The sequence below is a fragment of the Anomaloglossus baeobatrachus genome, chromosome 3 (genome assembly GCF_048569485.1).
Source record: "Anomaloglossus baeobatrachus isolate aAnoBae1 chromosome 3, aAnoBae1.hap1, whole genome shotgun sequence".
In the NCBI taxonomy this organism is placed as follows: domain Eukaryota; kingdom Metazoa; phylum Chordata; class Amphibia; order Anura; family Aromobatidae; genus Anomaloglossus; species Anomaloglossus baeobatrachus.
This window is the reverse complement of record NC_134355.1, coordinates 86583484-86609354: the sequence shown is the minus strand read 5'-3', so window position 1 is coordinate 86609354 and position 25871 is coordinate 86583484.

The window sequence follows — 25871 nt, the reverse complement described above, 5'->3', positions numbered from 1 at the left end:
CCAACACCTTTTCAGGACCATATTTCTTCCAGCCTAAAAAATAGAGTAAATAAACATGAACCTTCTTACAGTCCAGAATTTGGTTGATTTCATACACCATGTCTGGATCAGAAGCAGAAGTGGGAACAGTCTTAACTGTAGGAGAGAATTGTCACTCTTGAACTTGTTGATGGTATGGCATGCAGACAAAACACATGACAAACGGGTGTTACTATGACAAACAAGGGGTACACTGAGGACACAATAAAAATGGCGGGCCCCGATGCTAGTGAGAGGGAAGATGGAAACCTCCTCCACTTATATGATGCTGTACCCTGCCAGTCCCATTACAGGTACCTCACCTGTCACCGAGCAAAAACCTGAAGCCCTGAGGGACCCTGCAGTAAGTCCTGGCTAGTGAGTGGGAAGGTAAGGATCCCTAGTCCCACCGTTGCACTAAAACAACACACCAAGGGAAGGTAAGACAGACGGGGAAACCAACAACAGTAACTTCAACAACTAGGCTGCAGTCAGGCACAAGTAGTGCAGCCTACTCTGCAATCAACAGAAAGAGCTCCAGCAGCTTCTTCGACCTCCAGATCCAGCATCCAAATGGAATAACCGGCACGCTCTGCTAGAACAGAGGGTATATAAAGGGGCTGGGAGTGGTCCCAAACTGGAAACACCTGACCAGGCGTCAGAAGCTGCTGACAAGGAAATCTGACATTAACCCTTGCCACACTGCCTTGACAGTGGGAGGGGCTTACTCCCGGCGGGCAGGGTTTACTCCTGTGAGGCTCCAGAGCAGTGAGTGCGGGACTGGCTGTGCTCTCAGCAGTTCTCCCCTCTTATGATGGATGGAACATGCAGCATATGTGCTGTATGCTGGAAGAGACTGTCAGGGGCCCAGTGGCGGATCCATTACCCAGCAGATGCTCAGCCAGGGCCAGGTGATCACTGTGCCGATAATCCCGCCCACCTCTCAGCACTGGCTTCATTTGAAAGAGGTGGACGGGATTATGGGCATGGAGAACAGGGAATAAGCAATTGCTTAAGTGGCCGGGACATGTGTTACCTCCAGAATAGCTGCTGCCTCTTGTGACGCCACAATGTGCAGGGACCAGACGGTCAGTGCTTCAATATATTTCAGCTGGATATGCGCACATTAAGCTGAAACAAGTGCTGAGTTTCTCGGACCCCATGAGCCCCTGGCTAGTGGCTACCCCTGCGACCACGATTGTTCCGCCTCTGGTGCAGAGAGCTCCTAGTGCGTGCTGTGCCAGAAATGCATCAACTATAGTAAAGCCCTGCTGGCGCCAGCCCCCTGCATAGTAACGCAATCCTCACGGGGTCTGCGGGTTTGAGACCTCTGCTCTATGCTGTTTACCTGCAATGTTTGTTTTAGCTTTAGGATATTATCATTGCTGGACTGGTCAGCTAGTCCAGGACATCTCCTGCTGTAATTAGCAGCTCACAGTCTATAAACTTTGTATGTGCTGTAGAGAGAGTGAAGTGGGGGCAGCTTTCTGAGCTCTGCTGCATTGCTAAATCTAAACGTTCAGAACCGCTGCATCCAGTAAACAAAGTGATACCTCATTGCGTTCAGGGTCTCTTTGTGTCATGATGCCTATGGGATAGTGGGGAACCGGGGCTCCTAAGCTGTCCCTCAAGTTAGGAGACTCTTTGATATCCCTAACCTCGGGGATACTCCTGATGGTGGAGATGCCTGAGTCTCCTTCCGGGCCCTGCTTTTTACCAGTCCTGATCTAATTCTCACTCCCCCTCCACTCAGGGAGGGACAGGACAGGATAGTGATAAAACCCACAGATAAAAAACAGACAAGGGAAAACCAAAACTCTGCCACACCACAGGTACAGAAAGATTAAGACAAGAGATAAACTCCACAAGCACACTAGACAATAAGCACAACTTTCACCACAGAGCCTGGGACACCACAAATCACAGACCAACAAAGACAAACTACAGCTTGCGTGAGTAGAAGGATTCAATCAGCATAAAAAGGAGGGGAACTGATATGATAGGTCTCTCCACAATATGTGACCAAAGGAGCAAGCAGGCTAGTAGAGATTAACTCTTGCTAGCCTGCCTATGAATCAGCACACAGCAGGTTGATTTCTGAGCCTGCCTGTGTTGATTCCAGACACCAGAGAAATTATCGGGCAGTGTCAGAATCTTCAATCTGAACAGAGCCTGACGTCACCATGACTTTTGGCGACGTGTGTCCAAAACTCTGACATTTTAACTACATCATGCTGCTCTCATATGAGGTAGCAAAAACCTGCTGACAGATTTCCCCTAAGCCAACTGAGGAATAGATGGAAGACCTGATAAGAGCACAGAATAAAATATTTTAGAGAATCTGTCCACTTCTACCCAGATGGTAGTGAACTCTTGTGCTTCAGGAAGATCAGTAACAAACCATCTGATTGCTTTTGAAATCAGCAAATTTCCCTTAGGTAGTGAAATGGAGGAAGAATCAATGACAGCAACGATATGTTTAGGTTCAGTTAACTGGATCATCAGCACCATCAGATGAATCAAAGGACCTGGATAGAGCATCATCCCTAAGGTTTTTCTTAGCTGGGAGGTAGGTGAGGCTGAAATCAAATCGTGAGAAAAATAACGACCATTATGCTCTTGGTGGGGATTCAGCCTATGAGCAGACTGAAGATACTCCAGGTTTTTGTAGTCAATATAATCTCTGTGAATTTATCTACTTGAAGACGATGTTGCTCTTCTTCAAGGCTCAATTATATGGCTAAAAGTTCACTGTCACCAATGGAATAATTCCACTCTGCTAGGGAAAACTTCCTGGAGAAAAATCCACACGTGTGATTTCTTGCTCTAGAGGAATGTTGCAAGACAACTGTTCTGACACCAATAGTACAGGCATCCACTTCAAGAAAGGATGGTCTGTTCTTATCAGGATGGTGTAGGACTCGAGCAGTAGAAAAACAAGACTTGAGTTCTTGAAAGGCTCAAACAGCAGATTCTGATCAGTTCTGAGAATTAGCGCCCTTCTGATTTAGGGATACCTGCAGAGCAACCACTTGCGAGTTGTTTTAATAAGCTGGTGGTAATAATTAGCCAAGCCAAATAATCCTTGAGAGCAACTGGTTGTTGCTAATCCAATATGGCAGAAACTTGTTCTGGGTCTATATGAAGATCACCAGAAGAGAAGATGTATCTGAGGAAAATCAATTTTTGTTGCTCACACAGATATTTTTCCAACATGGCACAGAGCTGATTTTGTCACACAGACTGTTTAGAATGGATTGGACATGAAGGGGATAAACCTCCAAGTATCTTGAGAAGATTAAGATGTAGTCTAGATAGACTAACACATACTGATACAGGACATCACGAAAGATTTATTTCACTAAGTTCTAAAACACAGCTTGTATATTGCACAATCTAAAAGGCATCACTAGGTATTCTTAGTGACTATCGCGGGTGTTGATTGAACGCTGTCTTATATTTATCCCCCCCCCCTTTGACACTTTGACACAGATTAGGTTATTAATGCCACACAGGTCTAAGGGTACCTTCACACTTTAGCGATGCAGCAGCGATCCGACCAGCGATCTGACCTGGTTAGGATCGCTGCTGCATCGCTACATGGTCGCTGGTGAGCTGTCAAACAGGCAGATCTCACCAGCGACCAGTGACCAGCCCCCAGCCAGCAGCGACGTGCAAGCGACGCTGCGCTTGCATGGAGCCGGCATCTGGAAGCTGCGGACACTGGTAACTAAGGTAAACATCGGGTATGGTTACCCGATGTTTACATTAGTTACCAGCGCACACCGCTTAGCTTTGCTCTCCTAGCTACAGTACACATCGGCTTAATTAACCCGATGTGTAATGCAGCTACATGTGCAGAGAGCCGGCAGCACAGGCAGCGTGAGAGCTGCGGAGGCTGGTAACTAAGGTAAATATCGGGTAACCACCTTGGTTACCCGATGTTTATCTTGGTTACAGCTTACCGCAGCTGCCAGATGCCGGCTCCTGCTCCCTGCTCGCTTCATTTCGTCGCTCTCTCGCTGTCACACACAGCGATCTGTGTGTCACAGTGGGAGAGTGCCTTTGAAGAAAATGAACCAGGGCTGTGTGTAACGAGCAGCGATCTCACAGCAGGGGCCAGATCGCTGCTCAGCGTCACACACAGCGAGATCGCTAATGAGGTCACTGCTGCGTCACAAAAAACGTGACTCAGCAGCGATCTCGGCAGCGAGCTCGCTGTGTGTGAAGCACCCCTAACTTAGCGAAGATGGTATCACCTGTAATCCTGTTGAATAACTCAGAGATGAGGAGCAATGGATAACAATTAGTGATGGGTGAGCGTGCTCGGCACTGCTCGGTACTTGATCGACCATTGGGTTGCTTAAATTGACTTAGTACTTGACTGAGTATCACAAGTACTCGGATGTGTCATTAGTGAAACATCGAACTTGAAGCACAGGCTCACTTCAGTGAATAATACGAACTGACACCCCAGTGAGAGCCACTTTCAGCCTCTGAATTGCTGTCACGGGGTAAAAACAATGTTTTTGAACATAGTGTCCAAAAAGCCCCCACCCTCTCTCCCCTGGAAATGCTTTGTGTGAAGCTACGGACTCCTAGAGCCAGTCAAGTGAGGCAGTGGCCCATGATCTTGTTCATATCAACAGTCTTTTATTCACACCACACAAGTGTTACAGAACTGGAAACCCAGAATGCAGCCGGCTCACATAAATGCTGTTCTATAAATGTCGCAATTGCCTCCTGCACTGCTGTAGGAATCTCTGGTGCAGGGGTCCACATACAATGTCCAGGGTTCTCAGTGCTGGCCTGTGTTACTCCACATAGCTCCTGCTGCTCCAGCAGTTTGGATCCCAAGTAAGACACATCTTGCTGTGCACTGGAGGATTAAATGTAATTCCCCGGGCATTATTATTATTATTACTATTATGTATTATTATAGCACCATTTATTCCATGGCGCTTTACAAGTGAAAAGGTATACATAGTAGGGACAAGTACAATAATCATAAGCAAGGCACAGACGGGTACAGGAGAGAGGACCTTGCCGTCAAGAGCTCACGGTCTACAGGGGATGGGTGAGGATATGTGGCGCCCCTGAGGCTTCCGTCACCACAGAGATATTGCTCCTCAGCCAGAGGTGTGATGTCCCATCCTGGGTAAGGACAAGGGTACATGCCGGTTCACAGGCAAATTCATACTTCACCTATTGTCAGGCATATTTTGGGACCGGAGATAGTGGCAGCTACCCTCATGCTTTAGGCTGGGGGGCCGTAAGACCCATCTCTTCTCCCATAGGGTGGGGCCTTGCAACGGGGAAAGTGGGAGGAGCCAACTGAAAGTAAGATTAGGAACAGGAAGTTCAAAGTGAGTAGTTGTTAGAGAGAGGGAGAAGGAGAGGGAGGTAGTTACCTCAGCAGAGGAGCGAAAGTGACTGAAAGAGAAGTTTCCTGGTGGAGATCCTGGGGCCCAGCTAAGCCCAGGCGACACCACAGACAGAGAAGAAAGGATTCCAGGGCCATGGAAGGGATTATTAGCTCGTGGCCTGTTCCACTAGAAGATCGGGTGGAGGGATCTGGCTGCATTCGGGGACGGTCCCCAGACAGAGGGAAGAAAGACAATTCCTCATAAAGTGACACCGAGGCCCAGGGTGGCTGCAAGCGCCCAGGGCCACAACCTGCTGTAGATCCCCTGGGAAGAGGGCAAGATTCCAGTCCGACAAGCCCCCTTGACCAGATTCTATGGTAGAGGCCAAGACAAGTTTATCTATAAAAGTCAAGGCTGTGAAGTCAGTCGAGGAAAGAGACATAAAAGTGGTGCACCGGCATTAACCCTAAGAACTACCCGGGATCGGCGGAGGTCCCTGACAATGAATTCCAGCACTCCAAAGGCAACCAATCTGCTGCATCCCTGGCAACAGTGAGTAAAAACCTTGAAACTGCACCTCTGGTGTCGCTTCCTTTATTCTGCACTGCACCGCATCATTTCTAAAAACACCATAAACTCTTACAAGCACCAACGGTTGCCCCGGGGTACTGCTCCACCTGTGGGGAGCAGAAACATCCCAGCTGCCATTACATCAGCCCCAAAGGCCCTATCCAGCAGCGGCGGCTCCATAGCCACAATCCACAGGTGGCGTCACGAATATATTTCCCATAAACTTTATTATTGACCATCACCCCCACAGCCGTCATATTAGTTGACCCCGCCAGGGTCACGGAGTCGGGCCCTGCCACCACTAACTACCCCCCGGACTAGTCCGGCCCGGCACTGGGTGTCCCAGAGCCCTGGGGTGGGCGAGTCAGATACAGTAGGTGAGGGTAGAGATGGTCGTATGGTGCCATAGCGGACTGAGGGTTATGGTTGTCATTGACCAGAGCATTAAGCCATAGCCATGGAAGTGCCAAAAGCACTGGTGCATCAGAGAGTGGCAAAATGAAAAAAAAAAATCCACAACATGTAGTGCACCAATCTGGATGAGTTACAGTCTACTGTATGTCTAGAATTAGATATGACTTCCTGGGATTGCATTGTTTGTGGAGATTAGTTTTAGATGTGTCTGATGCATGGAAACAAAAGGAATTTTTTAGCTTTTTTGCATAAGAGAAGTCCATGCAATTCTCTCCTGCTCTAGAATCAACAAATGTCTGTCCTGTGAACTCAGAGAAACCAAAGGGCGATACCACCTCTCTTGACTAAAAGCTGAAGTGAGTTCACAATGATATAAACAACGTTCATGTGGTCAGTCTTGGAGTGGATTTTGAAGATGCTCTATGGAGAAACACTGGTATCTAGAGTTTTATCCCTAAATGGTTTTGCCCCCTATCGTATGCTAAACTTCCAACACTCAACCAAATGCAGTGAGAAAGGAGCGTAGAGAATGCATCATGGGGTTGTCCTGTGCCTGCAATAGCACAGCCCACATTAATAATCTTAGATGCACAATAAGGAACTTAATTTCTCAAGTATTAATTCAGAAATTATGCTTGGAAATATATTTCTCAGTCGCAGAAATATGCTTGATAGTACTTTATTTCTTAGTTGCAGAAATTGGTTTTAAACAGTACATTTCAGCCTAAGGGCTTTGTCAAGTGTTTTCTGCAGGAAGAATGAAGAAATGGAAGCGTCAGCATTGTAGACCTAGTCGAACTGCAGTAGTTGCCCGTGGAGTGCAGAGATGGGAAGATGGGTGTGCTGGCGTTGTAGACCTATTCGCCCACACTAAAGCGGGCTTTACACGCAGCGAAATCGCATGCGATATCGCTAGCGAGCATACCCGCCCCTGTCGGTTTTGCGTCACGAGCAAATTGCTGCCCGTGACGCACAACATCGCTAACACCCGTCATACTATACTTACCTGCCTAGCGACGTCGCTGTTGCCGGCGAACCGCCTCCTTTCTAAGGGGGCGGTTCGTGCGGCGTCACTAAGCGGCCATCCAATAGAAGCGGAGGGGCGGAGATGAGCGGGACGAACATCCCGCCCATCTCCTTCCTTCCTCATTGTATGCGGCCGCAGGTACGATGTTGTTCCTCGTTCCTGTGGTGTCACAAGTAGCGATGTGTGCTGCCGCAGGAATGACAAACTACCTGCGTCCTGCAACAGCAACGATAATCGGGATAGGAACGACTGGACAACGATCAACGATATGGTGAGTATTTTTGATCATTAACGGTCGTTCCTGCGGTGTCACACACAACGACGTCGCTAACGAGGCCAGATGTGCGTCACAAATTCCGTGACCCCAACGACATCTCTTTAGCGATGTCGTTGCATGTAAACCCCGCTTTAAACATCAGCAGGCAATAAAGAAAAAGTGTATGCCACTTTAGACCGGTCAGAAGAAAAGGGCTGAGGACAGAAGTCAAAGTGTTCGGTGCATTAATTTGCAAAATCCCGGCAGGCTTTAGAATCGCCATTAAAATGTGCAGGCATAGGCAAATTGCAAAGCTGTTGCCCAAATAGAGTGTGGCATATTAGAGTGTGGCAGGTGTTGAGGAGCTGGCGGAGAGACTGCAGGAGTCTGAGGCAATAATGCAGCCATATGGGCTGAGAGGTTTTGCATAGTTTGGAAAAGTTTAGTTTGGTCACTAGTCAGTTGCACCACAATCCAAAAAAATGATTCCATATCTCATGGAACTGGTTCGGCTCACCAGGTGAGGTGCACATTCCAAACCCCAGGTCCGGGTGGACACACAGGCTATGGTCATTGGTAAAGCAGGCATGTAAGGTGTGTCGCCCTGGGCAAGCCAGGGGACACAGATAACAACACCACTACACCCCACACTCCAGGTAGGCACACCTGCTAACCAGAAATCCTTGTTGCCTCCCTCCAGGAGTCTGTGATGCACACCAGGGGGTGGGCCAGGCGGTTGGCTCCGCCCACCAAGGAGCTCACAACTCTGGAGGCAGGAAGTTATCAGGCAGAACTGTCAGGGACATGAAGGAGTGAACAGCAGAGTAGCCCAGGCAGGGGCTAGAGGAAACAAACAACAAGTGAAAGTGAAGGAAAGGAAAGTGGAAAAGGAGGAAAGCAAGAAGTGGTGACAGAGCAGAGAGAAGGAGAAGCCTGAGAGCCCAGCTGTGTGTAGGGCTAGAACAGCAAGGTCAGCGACGGCGGTGACTGTCCGGAGAGGGACCGTTTGGAAGTTCCTGGAAGGACCCCGTTGGCTGTGTGCCCGGTGGTCTGGAGCAGTGTTCCGAAGGACAGTCAGCACCAGGGCAGGGGCCTCTCGGACCCCGGCAAGGCTAGGAGTCGCCCAATTTGCCGAATCCGTCAGCGAAGGGGACGCAGATCCCCCAGCAACAAAGTCCCGATTGACGGCAACAGCCCGACCATTACCGGGGAGACACCGCCACCGCCAAGGCACCAGTTTCCCCAGGGCCAGCGCCTGCGGGCAAAGTGTAGAGCTCCTCCGGCCCAGATTGCAGTCGGGGAGCGGGTAACCGGAGGGAATCCACCGCTACCATCAGTCAAACAGGTGCAAGGAAGAGAGACGTCACCGTCACCTACCGGGAGTGCAGGTGCAACCGTCTGTGGGACCGTCCTACCAGCCGTTGGTTTACCGTACAAACTGTGTCCGTGTCTCAGGCTGAGTGAGTACCACAGTGCCGCAAGGCATAGCGCTGCCCCCGCGTCCCTGCGCCCTCCAGGCCCTACACTTCACATCTCTTCACCGGGTCCCGGGATCACCAACCCCTACCCACGGAGGGGCAACACAACACCTGGCTGCTCCCATCACCATCCCCGGGACCCCCACACTGAGCAGCGGTGGTGCCATCACCACAACCGTGGGTGGCGTCACGAACTATAATCCCAACAAACACCCCCCCTTTCACTCACGGGCGAGGAGTGTCGCTCGAGACACCCCGGGATCCGGCCCGCAGCTCGAGCCACCAGGAGCAACTGCCGGACCCGAGCAGAAGGGGTGAGCGCGGTGTGCTGACACCCTCCTCCCCGCCCGCGACAACTTGGCGTCACGAACAGGATCTTACCGCTCTGCCGTCAGGTAGAGGTGCGCCTTGTTACCGCCGGAGGTATCCGGCAGAAAAATTTCAGAAGCCGCCATCTTTGGCGCGAAAAGTTCCCGCTCGAGCGTCTTCTCGAGCAGTAGAGGCGCGAAGGCCAAAACCCCGCCCCGAGAGAGGAGGGGCCGGAAAGAGCTAAGGGGGACGGAAACAAGATGTCTGCGCCCGACGAAGCCGCTGGAGGAGCGGTGGTCGCAGCCGCAGCGGCACCCGCGGATGGGAATGGGCCTGCCCAGGTCCCGGCCGTACTGGCGGGAGGTGCCGCGGCCCCCGCGCTTGCTCAGGTCATGCCGTTTTCCTTGCCCTATGCGCCCGGAGCTGCCTGGCTACCGCAGTATGACGGGAAACCGGATGCCTTGCAGGCCTTACGGAAAAAGCTTAACCCGTTGCTAGAGCTGTACCCCCTGACTGATAAGCAACGTGCAGCGATAGTGCTAGGCCAGCTAACCGGTGCGGCGGAGCAGGAAGCGGAGACCTGGGCCGAGGGGGACCGGCTCTCTGTAGCCACCATCTTCGAGGAGCTACAGACTGCCTTCGAGACCCGGACTGAAGCTGAGCTGAGGATGCAGTTTTACCAGTGCCGGCAACGAGCTGGGGATAGCATTCGGGACTATGCTCTACGTCTGCAGGCCGCCCTCCGCACGCTAAAGCGGGTGAACGCTATTAATGAGGCGGATAGCAATAAGATGTTAGTGGAGCAATTTGCGCAGGGGATGAGGTCCCCTGAGGATCGTAAACAACTCCGGCTGTGGGCCCTGGAATACCCTGATGTGGACTTCGCTGTGTTAAAGGAGCGGGCTATCAAAGCACTACAGCCCCCAGCTGCTGAAGCTCTGGAACCCGTCCTGTGGCCCGTCGAGACAGCTCCCGTTGTGGCGACCCCAGCCAAACCAACCTCCTTACTACCCGCAGCCTCGAGCAGCACAGTGGAAGAACTGGCAGGCCAGGTCCGTCGCCTGGACGGAGACCTTGCCAAAATCCTTGCTGCGCTTCAACCTCTGACCAGATCTCAGCCCCCAGCGCAGATACAGCTTGCTGACAGTCCCGAAGATGTTCCCTGGATGCAGCAGAGAAGCGCTAACAACCCGCGGAGCAGACCTCCAATCTGCTACAAGTGCCGTAAGCCGGGCCATGTTTACCGACAGTGCCCGTTAAACGAGCAACCCCTGGGGCCCCGGGCCAATCCTCAGGAGTAGAACACCGTGGCCCCCCGGACTGGCGAGACCGATACGTCGGGGCCCGCCCTATCATCCCTGTGGCTGTGGACGGCATACCCGTGATGGCTCTCTTGGACACTGGATCACAGGTAACGACCATACCGTACACATTGTATCAGCGATATTGGGCCACAGACGAGCTAGCGCCTCCAGACAATAGTATAAATTTGATTGCCGCTAATGGACTTCCATTGACCCAGGTGGGGTATAAAGAGGTGGCTATGACAGTGGGGCAAGCTGAACTGCAACACCAGGGTATGATTGTGATCATGAATGAGCCTAGTGATCATAACCCGAAAATAGTGTTGGGAACCAATGTGATGGAACACTGCATGGCTGATGTGCTGAACCTTTTGCAGCAGCTAGCCGCCACGGCGGCGGGGAGCCGGCAGAGGGCTGTGCAGCGTGAGATCCGCGCCCTGATGTACCGCCAGCATGTAAGCTCAACCGGAGGGGAGATTGGTGGAGTGCGAGTGATGGATGTTGCTCCATTGACTGTGCCCCCTAGGAGTGAGATGATGATCTGGTGTAGGGCAGCAGTAGGGCCTCAGGGGCGTGACTACCCTGCGATGATGGAGCCCATGCCTTCCGAGCACTGGCCCACTGTAGTGGCCGCCCGAGGGGTGGTAGATGTGAAGAAAGGGAGAGTGCCTGTGAGAGTGTTGAACTGTGGGGAGGAAGAAGTCAGGCTCCCCCGGTATGCCACCATTGCCAAGCTGCTCACCCTGGACCCTCACACTATCCAGGAAGCCCGTCCACCCACACTCCCACCTACCACCAGCACTTCCCCACCCCAGGGGGACACCAAGGAGTGGCACCAACAGCTACATGTGGGCACTGATGATACCCCTACACATCACAGGGCAGGGGTACACAGGGTAGTGCAGGAGTACGAACAGGTTTTCAGTAAGCACCCCCTAGACTTTGGGCAGATCAAGGGGGTCCAACACCACATTCCCACGGGTGAACATCCCCCTATCAAAGAGAGGTACAGACCTATTCCCCCTGCACATTATCAGTGTGCCAAGGATATGTTGAAGAATATGAAGGAGGCAGGGGTTATTCGGGACAGTTGTAGTCCCTGGGCCGCTCCGTTGGTACTGGTCAAGAAGAAGGATGGTACCATGCGGATGTGTGTGGACTACCGGAAGATCAACCAGATAACCCATAAAGATGCCTATCCATTGCCTCGTATTGAAGAATCTTTGGCTGCACTGAGAACTGCAAACTACTTCTCGACCCTTGACCTCACCAGCGGATACTGGCAAGTGGCCGTGGCCCCCGAGGACCGGGAGAAGACCGCCTTCACCACCCCGATGGGGCTATGCGAATTCAATAGCATGCCGTTTGGGCTGTGCAATGCCCCCGGGACTTTCCAACGGTTGATGGAGTGCTGTCTGGGACATTTAAACTTCGAGACCGTCCTGCTGTATTTGGATGATGTGATTGTTTATTCCCAGACGTATGAGGCCCATCTGGAGCACCTGGCCGAGGTGTTCGCGTCCCTTGCCAAGTTCGGGATGAAGTTGAAGCCCTCGAAGTGCCATCTGCTGAAACCCAGGGTGCAGTATCTAGGACACGTGGTGAGTGCGGATGGTGTCGCCCTCGACCCTGAGAAGATCACTGCCATCCAGAGCTGGCCGAGACCAACCACAGTGAGGGAAGTAAGGCAGTTCCTGGGTCTGGTGGGGTACTATCGGCGCTTTATAAAGGGGTACACGAAGATGGCTGCCCCATGCAAGATCTCCTCGTGGGACAGACCAAAGGTGGTAGACCTATTGGAGCCCCACTGTTGTGGGAGGACAAGCATGAGGAGTCCTTTGGCCAGTTGAAGGCGGCCTTGACCGGAGAAGAGGTCTTGGCGTACCCTGATTATGTGCGCCCGTTCATCCTCCACACGGACGCCAGTAACGTGGGGCTAGGAGCGGTCTTGTCCCAGGTCCAGGATGGGAAGGAGAAGGTGATTGCCTACGCCAGCCGAAAACTCCGGCCGACCGAAAGGAACCCTGAGAACTATAGCTCCTTCAAGCTCGAGCTATTGGCGTTGGTGTGGGCTATCACAGAGCGGTTCCGCCACTACCTGGCGGCGGCGAAATTCACCGCGTTTACGGACAACAATCCGCTAACTCACCTGGACACGGCCAAGTTGGGCGCGCTGGAGCAGCGGTGGGTAGCCCGGTTAGCCAACTATGATTTCACCATAAAGTACCGAGCTGGTCGTGTCAACATCAATGCAGATGCACTCTCCCGGATGCCCCATTTGTCAGAAGAGGGGTGTGAGGATGACGACCTCGAGGAGATTGAGTTGCCTGCGTTTCACCAGCCGCCTACTGAGAGGGTACAAGTATGTCAGCAACGGGCGGACCTGGACCCGCGGCCCAGTCAAGAGTGGCAGGACGCCCAGGACCAAGCACCGGCTGTCCGCCTTGTCAAGACCCTGGTGGAACAAGGTGCTATGGGAATAGACCCTGCCGCTCCAGCCGAAGCCCAACGCTTGTGGAAAGAACGAAAACGGCTCTACCTACACCAAGGGAGGCTGTACCGTGAGCTGATCAACCCAAAGACCCATGAGAAAATATGCCAGTTGATCGTTCCTCAAGCTGAGGTTGCTACCGTCCTGCGGGCATACCATGATGGTGCTGGCCACTTCGGGTGGAAGAAGCTGGAGATGCTGTTGCGGGAGCGGTTCTATTGGAGTGGGATGCGTGAATCGGTGGAAGCCTGGTGCCCAGAGTGCGGTCCTTGTACACTGAGGAGAAAGGACGAGACTAGCCAGAGGGCACCGTTACATCCCATAGTCACCCATCAGCCGCTGGAGCTGGTCGCCCTGGACCATGTCAAACTCACCCCTAGCCGAAGTGGGTACACCTACGCGTTGACCATGGTAGACCACTACTCAAGATTCATGGTGGTAGTCCCCGTTAAGGACTTGACTGGTCGAACCGCTTCCCGAGCGTTCCAGGCCTATTTTTGCCGACCCCATGGGTACCCCGAGAAGGTGCTGACTGACCAAGGCCCGGCTTTTGAAGCAGAAGTGTTTCACGAATTCTGCCAGTTGTACGGCTGCAAGAAGATCCGGACCACTCCGTACCACGCCCAAACCAACGGCATGTGCGAGAAAATGAATCACTTGGTCCTGGGGCTCCTCAAGACGCTACCGCTGGAAGAATGGAACATGTGGCCGGAAAAGTTACCCGACTTGGTCGACATGTACAATAATATCCCATCCAGCTCGACGAAGTGCACCCCAGCGTATCTGATGAGGGCCCGGCCTGGCCGCCTGCCGGTGGATCTGGAGATGGGGTTGGAGGCTCCGGAAGCACTCCCTTCAACGGCAGAGTGGGAAAGTCGGAGGAGGGCCCAGTACCGGCAAATCCAGGAGTATGTGGAGAAAAACCTCAGTCGAAGTCGAGAACAGCAAGAGCACCGGTTCAACCAGAAGGCGCCTGCAGGTCCTTTCCAGCCAGGAGATGTGGTGCTGAAACGGAAGAGAAAAGCCCACAAACTGGATGACCAGTGGGAGCAAGTCCCTTACATCGTACAACCCACCGAGTGGGACAATGGGAAGACCTACCAGATCAGTCGTGACCAAGGGGGCACCCTGGCCACAGTTTCTCGGGACCATCTAAAGAAATGCCCCCCAGCATTAAAAGCAGAGGCTGAAGTACCGGTTCCTCCACCAGTGGAAAAGGCAGCAGAGGTGATCCACACTGTCATGGGTGACTTCCCAGCAAACTGGCCTACACAGAACGGCGCGGTGATACTTCCAGTGATACTGTTCCCACAACCCGTGGATGAAGAAGTAGTGGAAGCGGTTAACCGTGAGCCAGAACCAGTGCCAGTGCCCAGGGATGAACCTGTACCCAGCCCCCCTGCACCTCCGCCTGCCCCACACTATAGCAGGGAGGAGGAACCGATTGTTCCCTCTACCCCACTGTCTAGCACCACTGACATCGGGCCCCGAAGGTCCACCCGTTCCAACCTAGGTAGACCCCCACTTAGGTACAGGGAGACCGTTCTATGAGTAAGAGGGGCCCGCAAATGTAAAAGAGTGTTGTGTGCTTGTTTGAAAAAGTTGAAAAGTTTTGCCAAAGATAATGAAAATGATTACCCGAGAAGTCACCTGATTGTCAGCTGTGATTAGCAACCGGCAGGAGCCGGCACCGTTGTCCCCGTGGGGACCGTTAAAAGTTTAAAAATGCATGGGAACTAGCCATGGACAAGCCCGTGAACTCTGCAGGGCAACCACAAACGTTAGTGGCTTGTAAATATGTTGGGTACCGTTACCGTTTCCGCAATGCCGCCTCCGGAGAGGCAGGTTGGAGGGAGGGCCCTGAGCAGAGCAGGCCAGGGCCCAGCCACCAAAGGGACCGGTGGCTACCCTCTGGAGGGAAGGACAGATCCCGCTCGGGTGACTTGTGCTGGACTGTGGGTCAAGGGGTGCTGCCTGGGTTTTAGGGGCAGCATCAGGGCCAGGTTGCTTGGGTGGGAGAGAGCGGAAACCGTGACCGTACACCGTTGAAACGTTAAAAGAAAATGTGCCTCCCGTCTTGGGAAGAGTTGATTAAAAATGTTATGCTTATGTTATGTTTAACCCTGTTATCCCCTTTTTACAGAAAAATAAAACCGGTGTAGGACGGCAGCCCGCGGACGGTCTACATTTTGCTAAGGGGGAATGTGTCGCCCTGGGCAAGCCAGGGGACACAGATAACAACACCACTACACCCCACACTCCAGGTAGGCACACCTGCTAACCAGAAATCCTTGTTGCCTCCCTCCAGGAGTCTGTGATGCACACCAGGGGGTGGGCCAGGCGGTTGGCTCCGCCCACCAAGGAGCTCACAACTCTGGAGGCAGGAAGTTATCAGGCAGAACTGTCAGGGACATGAAGGAGTGAACAGCAGAGTAGCCCAGGCAGGGGCTAGAGGAAACAAACAACAAGTGAAAGTGAAGGAAAGGAAAGTGGAAAAGGAGGAAAGCAAGAAGTGGTGACAGAGCAGAGAGAAGGAGAAGCCTGAGAGCCCAGCTGTGTGTAGGGCTAGAACAGCAAGGTCAGCGACGGCGGTGACTGTCCGGAGAGGGACCGTTTGGAAGTTCCTGGAAGGACCCCGTTGGCTGTGTGCCCGGTGGTCTGGAGCAGTGTTCCGAAGGACAGTCAGCACCAGGGCAGGGGCCTCTCGGACCCCGGCAAGGCTAGGAGTCGCCCAATTTGCCGAATCCGTCAGCGAAGGGGACGCAGATCCCCCAGCAACAAAGTCCCGATTGACGGCAACAGCCCGACCATTACCGGGGAGACACCGCCACCGCCAAGGCACCAGTTTCCCCAGGGCCAGCGCCTGCGGGCAAAGTGTAGAGCTCCTCCGGCCCAGATTGCAGTCGGGGAGCGGGTAACCGGAGGGAATCCACCGCTACCATCAGTCAAACAGGTGCAAGGAAGAGAGACGTCACCGTCACCTACCGGGAGTGCAGGTGCAACCGTCTGTGGGACCGTCCTACCAGCCGTTGGTTTACCGTACAAACTGTGTCCGTGTCTCAGGCTGAGTGAGTACCACAGTGCCGCAAGGCATAGCGCTGCCCCCGCGTCCCTGCGCCCTCCAGGCCCTACACTTCACATCTCTTCACCGGGTCCCGGGATCACCAACCCCTACCCACGGAGGGGCAACACAACACCTGGCTGCTCCCATCACCATCCCCGGGACCCCCACACTGAGCAGCGGTGGTGCCATCACCACAACCGTGGGTGGCGTCACGAACTATAATCCCAACAAACACCCCCCCTTTCACTCACGGGCGAGGAGTGTCGCTCGAGACACCCCGGGATCCGGCCTGCAGCTCGAGCCACCAGGAGCAACTGCCGGACCCGAGCAGAAGGGGTGAGCGCGGTGTGCTGACACCCTCCTCCCCGCCCGCGACATAAGGCACATGGGAAATGAGGACTCAGCACACGCAGAAGACACAGGACCAGCAATACAATCAGCCGAAGAAAGGGTGAATGCAAGAATCAGAATTGGAGCACATCAAACATTGGATACTAGATAAAGAGACTAAAGACTTGGGAGCACGCTGGGCCACTTACAAAGCTCAATATGGAGCAAAACAGCCTTTAGTGGATAAAGTGAAGGGACCAGAGCTCATACCCAGGAACCTAGGACAGATAAGTAACAACATATGGTCTAAAAAGTATGGGCACCTTTGAAACCTCTTTCTGGTGTCATACTGATTCCATCCACATCACTCTGTGAGCTGCATATAGCCGAACGGAAATAGTGCCTTAGCAACGTTGAATTACTTTTGTTAAAAAAATGTCATTAAAATATTCTAACAAACTGATTTTTACAGTATTGATGAAGTCATGCAAACTAATAAACTGTTGAATGAGGTTTACAACCATATGTAAGATCTTTCAATACATTTTTTATGGTGATTTTCATATAGTTGGAAAAAAAACAAAAAAACAAATTTGAATCAAGACTAAAAACTTGAGGTTCTAGCTTGTTAATTGCTTCTGATTACATTTTTTTATTCCATCACTACTGTTTCTATTCAATGCATCAAATTCTTCATAAAGAGGACCTCTACTTAAGGAGATTCTTCATTTTTATGCTTTGTTTATTTTCTCCTCTTATTCCAAGAGACATAACTTATTTATTTTTCCTTCGATATAACCATATGAGGACATGTTTTTTTGTGGGATGAGTTGTACCTTTGATTAACTCCATCCATATTATCAGGTGATGTAATGGTAAGCAGAAAAAAAATACCATCTCTGGCGAAATAGCAAAAAAGGGAAATTCTGCAATTTTTTTTTTTTTAATTTTTACCATAAAATTAGCCTAGGAGTATGATTCTCTAGGTCAGTACAATTACAGATATACCAATCATGTATAGTTTTTTTTATATTTAAGTGGTGGAAAAAAATTCCGGAGATTTGAAAAAGAAATTTTGCTTGTGTTGCGACTTTTCAAGAGGGGTAACATTTTAAATTTTGGCATATGGAGCTGCGTGAGGGCTTGTCTTTAGTGCACAAAGCTGATGGTTTTAGTCATATTATTTTGGGGTATATATGATGTTTGGATTGCCTTTTATTACCTTTTTTATTGTTGTTGCTGTGGCCAAAAAACTGCAATTCTGTAGTTTTAATTTTTTTTCTACTTTTTAATGTATTTAATACTCCCATTAGGGGATTTGAACCTGCAATAGTCTGATCACTTGTACAGTCCTGCTAATCATTATTGGCACCCATGAAGTTTAAGTACATAATGTGGAATATCGCCTAAAAAAATGAATGAAGGCAAACAGCTTTTTTGTATCGAGCACTCGTCACTCGTGTTAAATACAAAAAAACAACAATTTAAAGCACAAAATAATGGGAGGGAAAAATAAAAAAACCTATAGCTTGATGTGACACTGATATTGGCCCTTTACATTAAATTAGTATTGAAACACATTTTGACTCACCTGTGGTAAATCACAAATGAGAATCACTTGTGATAAATTTTCGGTGCTCATGTGACATGAATAAGCCAATGAATGCTGACTTCAGTGTTTTAAAAAGCCACATGGTAGGTGTTGTTCTTTTGTCACAATGATGAAAACAAAGGAGCTGTCTGAGGACATCAGAACTGCTATTATCAGCAAACACAAGACTTCCAAACAGTATAAGGCCACCTCTAAAGACCTTTGCATCCCAATTTCAACAGTGCGCAATGTTATTAAGAAGTTTGCCAAGCATGGAACCGTCAAGAACCTCCCTGGATGTGGGAGAAAGAGGAACATTGACAAGTGATGTCTTCAAAGGTTGGTGCAAATGGTGGAAAGAACACCACATTAAACATCCAAAGACCTGAAGGCCAACCTGGAACCGTGTGGCTTCATGGCTTTAACAAGTACCATACACTGTACACTAAACCAAGCAGAGCTCTATGGGCAAAGGCCAAGGAAGAAACCATTGCTGAAAAAAAGATATAAAAAAGATCAACTGATCTTGGCCAAATAGTATCTTGATAAACCACAATCCTTTTGAGAATATGTTCTGTGGACAGATGAAACAAAAATAGACCTTTTTGGCAATGCAATGCAACAGTTTGTTTACAGACGACACAATGAAGCTTATAAGGAAAAGAACGTCCTACCTACAGTTAAGCATGGTGGAGGATCCAGAATGCTATGGGGTTGCTTTGCTGTCTCTGGTGCTGGAAGCCTTGACTGTATTGCAGGAATAATGAAATCAGAATTAACAAGATATTTTAGAGCGAAATATCCTACCCAGTGGAAGAAACCTTGGTTTGAGTCGAAAATCATGGGTCTTCAAGCAAGATATTGACCCAAAGCACACATCCAAGAATACACAGGAATGGATGAAAAATAAATAAATGGACTATTTTAAAATGGCCAGCAATGATTCCTGACCTCAATTCCATTGAAAATCTTTGGGGTGAGCCGAAATCTACCATTGGGAAAAAGGACCCTGCAAACATTCAAGATCTTTAACAAACTGCAAAGGAAGAGTGGGAGAAAATACCAGCTAAGAAGTGCAAGAAGCTTATAGATGGCTACAAGGAACATTTGTAGGCTGTCATCAATGCCAAAGGGTGTACAACCAAGTATTACTTAGAGGTGCCTTTATTGCTACACATGCTGTTTATTCTGTTTCTTTGAAATTGCAACATGTAAGCTGATAAACAATGTTTTATTGTTGTATTACTTTGGACCACTAATAAAAAATTCCGGAGTATATAACTTTGGTGCATTTCCATTTGTTTCTGAAGATATTGTACAGTCTATGAATAAAATTAAGAGGTGCCAATAATAATGAGCAGCACTGTATAGTATATACTTGTTGATCACTTGTTGTATATAGAAGAAATCACAGTCTCCTTAGAGCACCGTGAACGGGCTGGTTTTCACAGGAGTATAGTGATGACATACATGGGGTCTTCAGCAGACCCCAGGTTATTATGACAACACATTGGCATCCCGCTATCGCGTCATGGGTGCGCCGATAAAGGGTCAAAACAGTGTGTTCCCCCCCCGTCGATGCACAATAAATACCACTATCAGATATTGAGTGGCATGTAACAGGTTAACACCCGTGAGTGGAGTGCCGCTCTACCCACAGCTGTTACAGTCAAATAAAGGCTGAATAATTCAGCCTTTCATCTGCAGATAAAGATGAAGGTTCGGTGGGCGAGCCCACATCATGTGCAAGGAGATGACATGTTGTGCACGTCATAAGTCAATAAGGCATCAAATCAGAAGACATATATAGTCTCTTATATTCTAAACATTTGTGACATTCATATTTGAATGACATATTGAATTCAGTTCACTTATTCTGTGTAACAAGATAAGTGTGTTTCCATCATGTGCGGATCCCTCAAGAGAATTCCAATTAGCAGACATCCAGTAAATGAGCATTATAATAAAAAATACAATATACATTAATTAGCATAGCCTACAGGGAAAACAGACAGAAGGCGTACAAAAAAATCAGTAAAAATGTTAACGACTTTCTAATAACCTTTATTTTTACAATGCGTAACAAGGTATACAAAAAAAAATCTCTGTTATATTTACTGAACATCATTCTGGCTTTAAAGAGGTTTTCCACTACTTTTTTTTTATTAAAGAATTGTGCCTATGGTGATCTGTGCATAAAAAAAAATCATCTATTGAACCCTTTCCAGTCTCCTTGTTTCTACTTCTCTTGGGCTTGGCTGCTATCAATCAGTGGATGCTTATTTGTTGCAGTTGTGTCATGCGGTGTTTGCACTCTCTAGGTGTCATGGCGGTGTCAGACTCTGTTCTTACCGCAGAGTCTGACAAGCAGCCTGAGATCTCTTAGTTGTACAACCTGTTATGAGCATCAGTTGTGTTTTGCTTCACTGCTCTCCAGTACTGCAGGAGTTAATTCCTGCTGGCTTGTGAACGGTTGCTAGGAGCTCAGGCTGCTAATGACTGTTCACAGCCACCTTCACCCTTTATTAGGTTCTGGATCCTGCTGCTGGTTGCCGGATATAGCTTCAGCGTTGCTCCAGCGTACCGGTCCTAATTGTTGTGATCCAGAGCCTGGTGACCAGTTGTGTGCTGTGGAAATATCCCCGATGTTATCTTATTTCCTTCCTGTGTTTATTTTTTCCTGAGTTCATATTGTATCTCACTTGTGTCTGGTTGCAGTGTGCATCAGTTTTGGTTCTTTCAACTATCTGTGGTGTTTGTGTTGTTTGTTTCTCCAGTCCCGGCCCTCTCCTGGGGTTGGAGGAGAGGGGGTGTACGATCAGGGCAGAAACAAGAGTTAGGGACATGCTAGGGGCCCAGACCTAGCTACCATCAAACTTACCTCTGGGATAAGGGATAGCTTAGGGTCTCTAGTTTGAGGGTCAGCTTAAGGGTCCATCTTCTGTTTTGCTGATTCCACGTGACAAGTTGTCACATGATGTCCCCCATCAGAACAGTAGGTGAGTAAACTGACAGGAAGCAGAGTTCCGGTGTGATTTTGTTTTGCTATTCAGACAACCATGGGCTCATTTTTAAAACAAAAAAGTGGCGGGCAAACGCCTTTATTGGTATCCATGGATGAATTACAATATGCAGTTTAAATTTGTCCTTTTAAATTAGAAAGTTATTGGCTTCTCCAACCTCTATTTGTCAATGAATTATCTCCCAGGATCTTGCATATCATAAGACTCTCAGACTGCCTTTATATAATATTGGTAAAAAAAAACTTTAGTTTGGGCTGATGATCGACCTTCATAATAATGCTTGATGCCAACTATTGCCTGAGTAAACATGGACAAATGCTCATTTATTGGCTACTTTTTGGCTACACATCATCTTGTGTAAAAGTGTGAACCATTGTAATAACAATAATTTGCCAATACAGTATGTACAGTGCCGATTGTTGCTCCATACAGCTAAATGAGGGCAGGTCGACTTTCTGTATCCTCAGCGCTTGTTTTGGGCAATAGAGTTTCCTTTGTAGGGTGCGCTCACATGAGCGTGAAAATCGGACGAGTGCAATGCGAGAAAATCACGCATTGCACTCTGACCAATGTTAGTTAATGAGAGAGAGCAGTTGGTCAGCTTTTCTCGCATCCAGAATATGGATGCGAGAAAAGTAGCAGCATGCTGCGATTTGATCCAGAATACGTCTGAGACTCGCCAATACAAGTCATTGGGTGCGAGGAAAAAACGGATGTCACACGGACGGCACACGGACCATCCTTGTGACATCCGTATTTCTAAATACAATCCTATGATGTAGCACAGAACACTATAAATTCTCCTGTACATGACTGTAAATGAGTAACAGCTGCTGAGGAAAAAAATGGATTGCATACTGACAGCACACTGACCGCATACTGACAGCACACTGACAGCACACGGATGAAAAGTGAGAAAAAATCGTCCTATTCTCGCAAACGAGAATGGGACCGTTTTTTCATACATTCGTGAGAGTTCAGCCGTAAAAGGTTTGTAGGTTGAGCCACCTTTATGAGTGTTCAGCTTTACCAACTTAACTCCTTAATGGCCAGTTTAGTTTGAACTTTTTTGGCCAAGGAATTTTTACATTATAAATCCCCCCTTTCCCAAACCCATAACTTGACTTAGTCACATGAGGGTATTTGTCAATGAATTGTATTTACTAATGACACCAAATTGGAATACATATAAAAAATTGAAAATTTGTAATAATTCTGAAAAAAAAATGTCTTGGTTTAGATTTTTTTTTTACCATAACTAGGGTTGAGCAAATCCGAACTGTAACATGGCACATGGCAATGATATCATTGCTGTCACTGACGTTTGATATGACGGCAGCCATTTTAATGACTGGTGGATTTGAACCAGCTAGAGAACACTACTCAGGAAAGGGAGCAAGGTGGGTATGTCTTTTCTTTTTATTTGTAAGGGTTTTTTTTTGCTACGTGTGCTGGTACATAGGTGACTATGTGGGGCTCATGCTGTGTATAGGGACTATGTGGAGCTCATGCTATATATCGGGGCTTTCTGGGGGATCATGCTGTATATAGGGGGCTATGTGCTCGCTAATACTGTCCATGGGGGACTATGTGGGGCTCATACAAAATATATGTGAGGGCTTATACTGTGTATAAGGGGCTATGTGTGGGTTCATACTGTATATAGAAGACTATGTGTGGGCTCATAGTGTATATAGGAGACTATGTGTGGGCTTATACTGTATTTAGGGTGCTGTGTGTGGGCTCATATTGTATATAAGTGAGTATGTGTGAGCTCATAATGTACATAGCAGGCTATGTATGTGCTCATCCTGTATATAGGGAGGCTGTGTGGGGGTTCATACTGTTTATAGGGAGCTACGTGTGGGCCCATAGGCTATGTGATGGCTAATACTGTCTATAGGGGACTACACATGATTGGAGTGATGTTGCGTCCATTAGTAGGGTTTTGGCTGGCAGTCTGCATATCGCATACTTGGCCACCGTTCCCAGCCCTGACACTAACGAATGCTTGCTGAACATGCGCTGGGAGAGTTCACAAGTCCGCAGTCATATAGAGTGGCCTACAGAGTGACTGCAGAGTTTTCATTAGAGTCTGGCCAGCCCCTTTAAAATAGGATAGGAGATATTATTAAATAAAGGGGCCCAGTATATGAGACATGCATTGGTTTATGGTAGCATTTGGGGGACATAATTACTGTAGGGCCAATTAGGCAACATTATTACTGTTCTAAAATATTTACTGGCAATGATTCTCTCATGCAAGTGAATTGGGTGTGATATGCAAATGACACTCGGTTCAAACTCTGTTGTGAGCGTGGCCGAGTGTCACTCACTGTGATCTGATTCTCTTGTATACGAGAATCGTATCACCGGTGCAGAGGAGGGATTCATTTCTCCATCTTCTCCATTTTCCTGTTTTGCATGCACCCATAGACTTGTATGGGTGCGCGCTGGCCAATATACACTGCCCATTGCGGCATGCAGTGATTTTTTTTCTCATGCCAATCGCTAGTTGGCACTGCTCTGTAGTATAACACTAGATCGTGTGCTCTCCGATAAAACATCAGATACCACTCGTCTGAGTTATATGCAAATGTGAATAAGCCCATACTTTTGAGAATACAGTTTTCCATGGGTGCGAAGAAAAAGGTAGGTTCTGTTAGGCTATGTTCACACATTGCTTTTTTTCTGCAGACAATACCTGCTCTTTTGGCAGTGAAGAAGTTGCTACAAAAAGGAGCATTTGCTGTTTTTTGCTGCATTTTTGCTGCAGACTTTCTTTCATATTTGCCTGCACATGACCATTAAAAATATATAAAAAAAATATTTCATGTACATATTCTGATAATTTGACTTCCACCTTGGCATTATTGTGTTAATAACATACAATCTTCTCCTACACAAAAGGGACAGATTTAATAATGACATTTATCATGTTTTACACTCACTCAGAGCAGCTTATAATAATCACAATCCCACATGAGAGCCATCACAACAGGTTAGTTAACAAATGGAGCCCGACACCATGTGAACCATCTCTCTTAAAATCAATAATATAGTAGATTTTATTGGAAAGCAGATCCAGTATACTGTACAGTATGTTCTCTTCTGCTAAATTACGGGTCAAATCTATAGATTATGCATATTTATTTCTACCTTACTTCATTATTGCTTTATACAATTATTAGGGCAGTTTCTCTTCTGCTCTCTTGCATAATATCTTTACCTTTTATTTTAGAGAATTTGTCAGCTAATTCATATTTTTTGAACGAACCACTGGCTGCTTTATTGCAGTCTTCTAGCAGCATTTCAGAGAAAATATATCTTAAAGGGAACCTGTCATGTCCCATATGCGTTCTAACCTACAAGCAGGGTGTTGTGTGTCCTAGTAACCCCTTCCTACCCGTCCCTATGATGTAATATTGTGTAATATGATTTTATAAAAAAACGTTTTATAACTCACATGTTCCCTATGTAAATAGGAGAGGGTCCAGTCCCCTGGGCGTTGCATTGTCCCGTGGGCGTTTGCATGCTTTCTGTGGTATCTCGCCCCTGTGGACGTGATACTATGGATTTACATGAGCGACGTGCGCTTGTGAAGCCGGTAAGTAAACAACCGGATATGAAGGCTGCACGAATGGAAAGCGCACATGCACGGGATCTCCAGGAGCTTTCTGTGGTATGACGCCCCTGTGCGCTTGACACCATGGATTTACAGGAGCGCTCTTGGAGATCCCGTGCATGCGTGCTTGCCGTTTGCACAGCCGGTGTTTACTTGCCGGCTTCACAAGTGCACTTTGCATGATCAGAAGACTCCTGCGATTCCGACTATGCACAGAGCGCGTCTAAAGCCAGCAAGTAAACACCCGGATAAGAAGGCCGCGTGAATGGCAAGCACGCACACGTGGGATCTCCAGGAGCTAAGAGTGACGTCACTCATGTAAATCCATGGTATCACACCAACAGGGGCATGATACCACGGAAAGCATGCAAACGCTCTCGGGGTGATGCAACGCCAAGGGGACTTGACCCTCTCCTATTTACATAGGGAACATGTAAGTAATAAAACATTTTTTTTTTATAAAATCATATTACATAATATTCCACAGAGAGATGGGTAGGAAGGGGTTTGTAGGCCACACATCACCCTGCTTGTAGGTAAGAATGCATACGGGACCTGACAGATTCCCTTTAAAAAGCCGGCAAAGGACTATGCATGTTGGATAATCAGATCTGGGCAGGTACAAAGCAGCTACTCCCTGCTATGTTCCTCATAACTGACAGGTCTCTCGCTATGTGTGTATAGGTATTAGACCTGTCAGTCTAGAGGAGTGGGACAGGGAGAAGCCGCCAGGGGCCTGACTTCAACTAATCTTCCGAAGTGCATAGACCCTAAACGGCTTTTCAAACTTTGTTTTTTCTTAACCACTTCACGAGATATGACGTAAACTTACGTCATGTCCAGTAATGAGTAAATATATTTGGCACTATTCATTACTCACAAGAATGTTAAGGTATTTGTGATATCCGTAACGCGCCAAGTATTTTGGTATTCACCTTGTGAGATTAGGGACCCCTACCAGCATGTTTGGTTCCTGATTTCAGCCACTAAGCATATTGAGATTGC